The 9,400-nt window shown below is 55.5% G+C and overlaps 1 pseudogene; it reads left to right on the forward strand.

The window, feature by feature from the left end:
* The first annotated feature begins 221 nt into the window (after positions 1-221).
* LOC119096665 (uncharacterized) overlaps positions 222-9,400 on the forward strand; it is a 29,413-nt pseudogene continuing 20,234 nt past the window's right edge.

Here is a 9,400-nt window from a genome sequence, read left to right on the forward strand (position 1 = left end):
CGTCACGTATGCCGCCAAAATAGCGATCACGTGAACAAGCTGAATTGTAGACCAATCACAAGAAGTATAACAGCTCTCATGTTAACGGTACCCAATGGCTGATCGTTTTCTGTTTGTAGCGTAAACTGTTCACGTGGACAGTAGTGACTGCTGCACGCCGGCGGGTGCGCGCAGGGGCCAGCGCAGAACGAAAAGTGGTTGGGAGGGGTTGGCGAGCGATTATTTCCAGCGAGCTTCGTAGTAGGGCCGTTGACGGCCTGGTGGCTGTGGGCGGGCGGGTGGTGTCGGCGACCAGAAGGCGTTAACGTGGCCACCGTCCAACATGTGTCATCGAGTGTGACTACCCCCGGACAACACCTGCGCGCTGGGGCAGTGGATCCGCATCCGGTGTTTCGGAAGTTTGGAAAAGAAGGTCGTGCTTTTTGGTTGAAGTGGTAGAAGAGGCAAACCCAGGCCACCGTGCCATCAGTTGATGGAAAATCGCTCGGGAAGTTGCAGTGGCTGTGAGTTTGTTTGAAGACGCTGTTTATTCTCTCACCCTGCTGCACGTGCAGCAGGCGCGAAACTAGAAATGTCTACACGAGAAACGTTGGTGCATCTTTTTGCTGGAGGGTAAGTGAATGGGTATACTGGCTTTCACTGTGGGCATGGTTTTAGTGCTGGTCAGGTATGTGGTCATTTTCCCAAAATCAGAATGTTGGCATGAGGCTCATGATATTTTATGACTGATTCAGCAGTGACTTGTGGATGACCCACCTACATTTCTTGCATCTGGCATTTGGAGTTCTGCCACTGCATTACATTATGTTGATTTGCATCCATCCAGCACCTAGAAGGCACTGGATGTTTGCTGCTTGAATGATGTGATGTATCACCTCCTGACCTTGACTGATATGGGTGCTGATTGCATTATGTAAGGCTGCCATGACAAGAATAAAAACATTCTAGTAGTAATTATCATTTTAGCCAGGGATAGCTATTATACTCTGGGCATCACAGAGCAGTTTTTCTCATCATAGGGTCATTTTTGGCAGGGATTTAGCATGTAGCTTAAGCAGGTTTACCTAGGGGCATGGTTCCTCAAAATATATGGCAGAGAAAGTGGGCTACACTGTAAAAAGCAAACTAACCTGCCCCCAGAATATTCCAAAAACAGGTTTCTTCCTGGATTTTGCCCATGTTCTACACAAAGTTGGGGTCAATTAAGTCCATGTTGGGAGGGGGGGGGGGGGGGAGAGGTTGAAGCCCCCAAACTGAAAAGGAACCTACACCCCTGGATATGCATTAACAGCAAAGTAGCTGTCATAGCAAAATAGAGAAAAGGGCAAAATCAAATCTGACAAACATCTAGGAGATTACAGCCAAGCCATTCAACTTGATAGGATCAGTATTGTACTTACACATTATGTTATTTTCATAGTAATGTGGAGAAATTGAGTTGTTTAAGTAGACACTGATAGATTATCATCATCATTCATAAGTAATAAGAATCTGTGCTATATGCCACCTTTTCTTGCATTACATGTTTATGGAAACTCTACATTCATCAGTTCTATGAAATATTTCTTAAGAATTCTGGAATATAGCTGAGAAGCAAAACAAAACTTAGTGCCCTTCTCTATGTCATAAAAATGACCAACAATGCCAAACCAACCAGTTACAATGATCAATCCTATTGCAGCATGGGCAGCACAATGGGGGCCATTGCCACCTGCCCACTGGAAGTCACAGCTACCACAGCATGGGTGGCACAATGGGTGCCATTGCCACGTGCCCACTGGAAGTTACAGTTATCAAGCCTATTGCAGCATGGGCAGCACAATGGGTGCCATTGCCACCTGCCCGCTGGAAGTTACAGTTATCAATCCTATTGCAGCATGGGCGGCACAATGGGTGCCATTGCCACCTGCCCGCTGGAAGTGGTCAAGACCCGGCTGCAGTCCTCGCAGAGTGGCTTCGACCTCCACGTGCCGTCGATCGCGTCGGAGGCGTACGGCCGGGGCGCGGTGACGTGCCAGAGCGTGCAGCGGAGTCAGCGCTCGCACTTCTCCACGGCGGCGGTGCGGCCGTCGCGCGACGCCCACTTCATCGTCAGCCCACCGTTCGAGCGGTCCGGCCGGTCGGCCGGACTGCTGCGCTGCATCAGGTGCGGGATCAGACGGGGTCAGACGCGGCGCCGCGCTGCGCTGCATCAGGTGCGGGGCCCGGACGGGGTCACAAGCGGTGCCGCGCGCACCGGCACGACCAGGCGGCGTGCGGCTGCGCACAAGGGAAAGAACCCGTCTACCCGATCAGTAGATATCGTCGACGATGGAAATGCAAAAGGGAAAGGCGGTGTGTAAGCGCGTAAGCGACTAGTGCCACTCATTCGGCCCAGGTGCGACAGTTCTGTTAGGTACCAAACACTTGCATAATAATTAGGTTAATCGATGGGTATTGTCAGTAGATTATGTCGGTTTCATGCAGTGCCTAACATGCGGCAATCATTGCAGGATTATCGTGGAAAAAGAGGGTCCCTATGCACTCTTCAAGGGACTGGGTCCAAACCTGGTTGGAGTCGCTCCTTCTAGAGCCATCTATTTCTGCGCCTATCAAAACTCGAAGAAGTTCCTGAACCGTCGCCTCACTCCCGAGTCTCCCGTCGTGCACATGACATCGGCCATGTGTGCAGGTGAGCCACCTTCCAGAGCTGCGGCAGCGCGAAGGAAGAGCGCTCTCACAGTCGCAAGACCCGGGTTCGGGGCTGGCGGCCGTTTTGGCTTACCTCGCTGCTCTCTACCGTGACGAGACTGGCCGCAGTAGCTGATTGTCACGTCACACTTGTCACGAACGATCCGGTACTGACCCGGGCGACGCTCGTAGGACGCCAGTTACACAACTGGAAAGTGCGGCTTGGTGGCCCACTTTCCTGTCCTGTGCGAATTACCCTCCCGTCCTGGCTGTTGCTTGCGTTGGCTCCTGTTGCTGGCTGCATCTATTACCCTTATGCTACGCCCTTCGCCATTGCGCCCGCTAGCCTTTTTTCTTTTTTGGCTTGTAGCGGGGCACAGACGGACACATCATACTTCCTGATTCATTTCAGACATTTTTTCACAGTAAGCTGTTTTCTTAATGTTTTGGCAATTTCACAACATTTTGACCTTAGCCTGTAGCCCATGTGAAGCGAGTATACGGTGATAAAAATCTCATTACGGCCTCGCCTTGGTGTATGTTGTTACAGCCGGAAGCAAAAACAAGCAAATGACAAAATTTCACTAGTGCGCGATTTGTTGGGATTGAAAGCCGTTTCTTGCCATCAGTTTTCTGGTTATGCTCTCTCAGAAATAAACACCGGGGGACGTCAGACAATCGATGTCCTGCACGAATTGTTCCTACTCCTGTCATGAATTCCTCATTATTTGCAGGTTCCGTATTATCCCTACTATTAATCATTTTATTTACGTGGAACTGGCGGAAGATTTTTGGTTTATGATTGCTTCATTCTAATCCTACAAATCTTGACATATTACCACTGAAACGACGAAAGGATTGAAGTAGTGCGACTCAATTCACATCGGCAGTGACGCTTGAAACCAAAATACAGGTAATATAGTCGCCATTAACGCATCATTTTCACGCATGGGGTCCGTTCTTAGGTCAAAGCATTGCATGAGCATTGTATGAAAAGATAAGTATATTGCAGCTTGGTATGCACTGGACCAGACACGCATTTTGATGCGCCCAATTCCTCGTAATCGTTCCGAACCTTTAGCGCAGTCGATCCTTGGGACTGAGTGTTTCCGGGACACAGTAAACTTCCGTTGTGAGGGGCGGCCCGTCCGTGCTGTGTCCGTCCTCCCGCGCGCACAGCAAGCCCTGGACGTCGGCGCCCCCGGCAGTGGTCTCCAGCTCGGGCGGCCCTTCCCCCTCCGCGGCCCCCTGGCGCGCCGCTGAGGGCCCCTTTCGGGCCGTCCGGCTGACCGACGGGCGTCCACGTATCGGCCAGCTGTTGGAAAACTACTGGGACCGGACGGTGATCTCATTCACCCCGGACATAGTACACCGCGGCGAACATATCCAGAAATGTCCGGTTATGTCCAGCGGTGTCGGGAATGTTGTATATACTGGCGGCGGCCGAATGGTAAACATTTATGCTAACTGGCGAAAGGAAAACGTCGACTGTGCACCAGACGAGTCCGTGTCTCGCCGGCAAGAGTTTACTTAAACGTACGCTGGGACTAGCATCTGAAGATCTAGGGTTGCTGCGTGACGAGCATTGTAACAGCATGAATGCACCCATCGTCCTGGAGGTCGCGATCTAGTGTCCGGAGACTGGCTCCACATTTCTACGCTGTTAAATGTGCCCATTGTTCGGCGGAGCGTTGAACTCTACGGATCTGAAATGGCCTTGTGCTGGGATCTGTTCGTCTGCGTGAACGCGTTGTCGCCGGTCTTTGTTTCGCAATGAGCGATACGTCCTCCCTCGGGTGGGTCTGATACCGTGGGATGGGCGGCTGGTTTGTAGTTCCTAACACTGCTGCGGTCTGAAGCTCTGCTTGGAAAATTAAGATCGCTTGAAATATCAATAACCATATGTCAAAACAAAATAATCAACAGCTTGGCTTGGACACAGCGTGACATCGGACTTCGGCATGCCTTTCGGCTCCAATCGTCATCATCACAGTGCGTAGGCTATCACGGTTGCATGGTGCATGCAGCGTAACACAGCACAAGTATTTGTAACAGTTACTGCGCAAAGAGACGGGGCTGTGCTGCTGGAGCACGCGCACTGCTGCAGTTGTGTTGGGTCGCGCATACTGTTGTAAGCCGCCTAGTTTTGATACGCGCCACGCCAGTGGGACGCCGAATTCCTCGGTGTCGGTGAGACGTGAGGACCACTCAGCTCCGACGGCGACCGTTCGGGAGGGTTCGGTTTCATCTGGGCTGTCCTCGCGTGTACCGACTCCTGTCTTCCGGTCTGTCCCGTCCCCGGAAAATCCGTACGCAGCTTTGTGCCTGCAGAGGACATTTCATGCTGTTCTTATCTTGCCGCATGTGAGACATAGAATACGAGGTTTGCGGAAGGAACCGCAGTAGCAGCAAAAACGCTGCGAGTTGGTTTTTAGAACGCGTCCTTCGCCCTCCCCTGCCCCTCGCCCCATCCTTCCTCAGTTCCGTCGCCGGCCGGAAGGGAGCTGGGCCGGTTCCTGGGCGCCAATGTTCACCTTGTGTCCTTCAGCTCCGGACCGAGGTCGGGCGGGTGTATGGCGGCGGGGGCCTGCCGCTGTGTTTAGACGGGTGCTGCTGCGGCCGGGGGCTGGCCGGGGCCCGCTCACCACCACTGGCCAATGGCGCGGCTCGCTGGCCCGGTCAGCCGGCTCTGGCTTGGCGCTGCCCCCCGGGCAGCTTAACTACCGAACCGGAGATGTCGGCCAGGGGGGGGGGGGGGGGGGGCACTCCGTGCTGGATGTATTTGAGTTTTGAGGGGTTGGACGTACGGCGAAATTGTTTCTAAGTAAAATTGGTGAAGATGAATGACTGCTCCCTTGGTGAACATCGCATTTTCCTTTTTTAAGAAAGCTTCCTGCCCATGGCGCGATAGCTAGCAAATTTGTTCGCGGCATGGGCCATGGGGGAGGTGAGTGCGCGGTAAGCGTGCTTTAAATGTGTCATGGCAATATTAAGTTCCTGACTCGATCGGGGTCAAAAAGGTCCCTTTTGCGATAATAATTTCCCGTCCGCTGTGGGGAAAGGACAAAAGAAAACTTTGGAAGGTCAAATGCAATTCAAAGTTTTGCAGAGGTGAATCTTTTATTGGTGCTTTCGTAGCTTATAAATGTTGCAGGGGACACTGTGCGCCGGTCCTGTTTTTAATATGAACATGCAATAGGAGTTCATTGCAGGTGTTTTTATTTCGAGAAGCGGTTCCTACCGTCCACCGCGTTGATAGAACTTACTGTTTGATACGAAAATCATGCGCACGACGTTTTTCACGATTATTTTTCTGACCAGCTCTGTTGTTTGGAGGACAGTCATTCACCACCGGCCGGCATAATGGACAGTCGGAAGCACCGGACGTTTGTTCCGTATCCCACGAGAGCCGGTTTTCTCTCTAATTTCCCGCCCAATGGCTAAGTCGCTGGATCAATATGGAATCGGCCATGGCGTGTCAGGCCCGGCTCGGGATTTTCGAGTCGCGGCAGCGCCTTTCTGCGCCGTTTTGCCGGTACTGATCTCTTCCGTCTGTCGCTGCGCGCAGCTCAGCTACCAGAAGCACACAGTGCTGGACAAGCGATTCCCTCCCAGCCGGTGCATGTCTGGGCAGATCGCGATCCGCTGGAGAGCAACAGTGCTTTCATTGTGCATGTTTGACAACTCGTTGCATGTCATCATGAGACGATGTCTTAATCGTTAGACCATGTACAGTCTGTCACTGAAATAGTTATCTGTCAGCTCGCGCTGATAAGGAAGCCCCCTTAATGGACTGGATCGCCTTGGCTATACGGCCATTTCCTAGTGCTGGCTGGTTCGCTTCGTTCCTGTTTGCTCTGAACCGGTGTGGGAGAGTCATGTGAGAATGCCGTGGCGCCCTGGACCGGACCGTGACCTGGCCGTAGGGCCCTGCGAGGCAGGTAACGTGCCGCCCGGTGGCGTGGAAACGGGATTTGGGGGGGTGCGCTTGATGACCCGATGACCCTATCCGTGACCTGTCCGTCCCGTTGTCAGGGTTCACCTCCTGCACGCTCACAACCCGATCTGTTCACTCAAGACGCGCCTGCAGCTGGACCAGCAGCAGTTCGGCAAGCGGCTGCGCCTCTCCGACTGCATCTACCGGGTCTAACTCGCAGCAGGTGAGGGCAGCTCCCGCCGTCTGCCTGCGCGGAGGGGCCGGCCGGTGGCCGACGCCCGACCCGTCCAAGCGGCCGCGCCGGCGTCGCCGGCCGGGCGGCACCCGGTCCGAGCGCCGCCGAGCCGCCGGAGCGCGGTCGGGTCGGCCGGCCGCGCTTCCCTCGCCGTCCAGGGTCAGCCGGCCGAGCGGCCGGCCCAGTCAGGCCGAGTCCTGGTGCAGCGGCCGCTGGCGTGCACGTCCGGCGGAGGTGGCGCGGCGGGCCACGCGTGGCTGGCATCGGCCGTCGGCCGGCCGCCGTCGAGCTTGGGGTAGGGGGAGGGGCGCCGCCCCTGACTGAGGCTGGCCGCCGCCACACGTGTCGCCGCGCCGGCAGCACGCGGCTGGCGCGTGATCCCCACGGAGGCTTGAGCGGCTGTTTAGAATGTGCGGCTGTTGGCCGCCGCTGCCGGCCGCGGGCCCAACGCGGTCAAGGCTAGCCGCCTGCGGACTTCGGCCGGATTTCCCGGACATCCATTTTCGCGGAACGACGCATCGCTCCTGTGAAGAACTGTGCTTTCTGGCGTCAGATGAACAGCTGCTATGATTCGGTCCTCTCCGTGAATGAGACGAATGGAAAGTCCTGCCTGGGCCACCCAATAGCACAAGCAAGGGCATCGCTGCCCAGCGATGAAGTGGGTAATGCCCGGGTCGTCCGCGCGGCCGTCCGCCGCTGGCGTTCCAGACCGCTTCACGGTCAGATTATGCCGCTATCAATTATGATGACCACGCAGTGTGTTTGCACGGGGCTGTTCCTACTCAATGTAGGTCTCGTTATCAATTTTTTTTCGGCGGTTGCGTTTGCCTGATCAGCCCTACCTTTGTATGCACTGCGCCGATTGGTCCGTTCCTCTTAATTCGTTATGGTTTCGTCGCCGGAAGCAAATAAGATAAGAAAACTTGGAGTCGTAATTATGTGAGAGAGAGAAGTGTAGTACAAGCATTGCACCACGCCCGCGAGGCTTTTTTGCGATCCCTGCATTGCCGCGACTCGTCCATAGAGCAGCAACCTCGCGTTTATGAAAACGCGGGCTGTTCGGAATATATTATGTGTCCGACACTGGGACGAAATTACCTCCTGATCACGCGATAATAAATACTCCACAGACGAGGGCGCAGTGATCTCCGTCTTCCATTTTGTGACCTCGCGACATAGACGCAGGTCTGGCTGGCGTCACGCGGCCGTCGCCTCTCGGAGCCTCGGGCGCTTTGGCGACATTCCGCCGCCGTCCGAGGCCACTGTTGACGTCAGAGGGACGAGTGTCGAGTCAGCGGCCGGTCCTATTGGCCGGTTCGCCTTTCTCGGGCGCGGTCAGGGCGACTCAAATAACGTGAGGGCTGCGAACTGTACCAGTTCGACGACTGACGCAATCCTTTGACTTTGGCCCAAAGCGCTTTATTTGATGAGTGATGCAATCGTTTGACTTTGTCCCATAGCTGTCATGTCTCCATTTTGTTTCATCTCGTGCCCATTTGTATGCATTGTTTGAATTAGCTTCCCCGATTTTTCTCGCAGACGCATCTTGAAGCGTCCTTTTGGCACAATTAGGCATGGCGGCACAGCTGGTGGCCCCAAAGGCAGCGCACGGGCTCATAAATGGAGTCTAAGAGTCCGGAATAGAGCGGCCAGTTGGTGTTTGGCCAGCATGCCTGGACCTCATGCCGTCAGTCCGGACGACTGGCGGCTGAGTGGTCCATCCATCAAGCCTAGCCGACCCTCATCTCCCCGTATGGCATTCGGTACTCGTCCGTTTTAGGTCCTTAGTGTTCCCGGAGCGATACCGCGATGCTGAAGTCCGCTGGTCCTTGCTGCCATTGGCTTGGCTTGGCTTGACTCGCTTGTACTGCCACTGGCTCGCAGCGCAAGCCACCTGTGCCGAAGCAGCGTTCCATTGCGCCGCGGCGCGTGCAGGGAGGGCGGCTGTTGTTCCCCTGAAGACCATCCTCACGGCCGCGCACGGTCGGACGCTCCGGGACTGTACGGCTGTGCGGATCCCAGCGGGGCCTCGAGCCCCTCGCCACGTGCGGTCCACGGTCGAAGGCCGGCGCGCCATCCGTCAGTAAACAGTTTGGTCTACCTCGACGGCGATGCATTTATCCTTGCGTCGATGCGCATGTTCGGGCGCGAGACGTGCTGCAAATGTCAAGTGGTTATGACAGTCATCTCCCTCCTTGTGTGGTCGGCCGCGCCACGCTCTTTGCTTAGGCCGCGTCCCAGGCTGTCACGCTTCACGGCTGTCAGCTAGTCCTGGGTGGCGTTCGGTGCCGGCCTGCTGGGGCGTGCGTTGTCCCCGTGTGCAGCGCGCCGGCGCTCGCTGGCTGTCGCCTCCCCTGAGACGATGACGGCCGGTAACACGTGTCGCTCCTGCAGGGCATCCGCGGCTTCTACCGCGGCATCACGGCCTCCTACTTCGGCATCACTGAGACCATGATCCACTTCGTCATCTACGAGCGGCTGAAGCGGCAGCTGCAGATGTACCGGTAAGTGGGCAGGGCACCGGCGAGCGCGCGCCGGCGGCGGGGGGTGGCAGCCGG

The sequence above is a fragment of the Pollicipes pollicipes genome, unplaced genomic scaffold, assembly GCF_011947565.3.
Source record: "Pollicipes pollicipes isolate AB1234 unplaced genomic scaffold, Ppol_2.1 Scaffold_4295;HRSCAF=5057_pilon_pilon_pilon, whole genome shotgun sequence".
NCBI classification, from domain to species: Eukaryota; Metazoa; Arthropoda; class Thecostraca; order Pollicipedomorpha; family Pollicipedidae; genus Pollicipes; species Pollicipes pollicipes.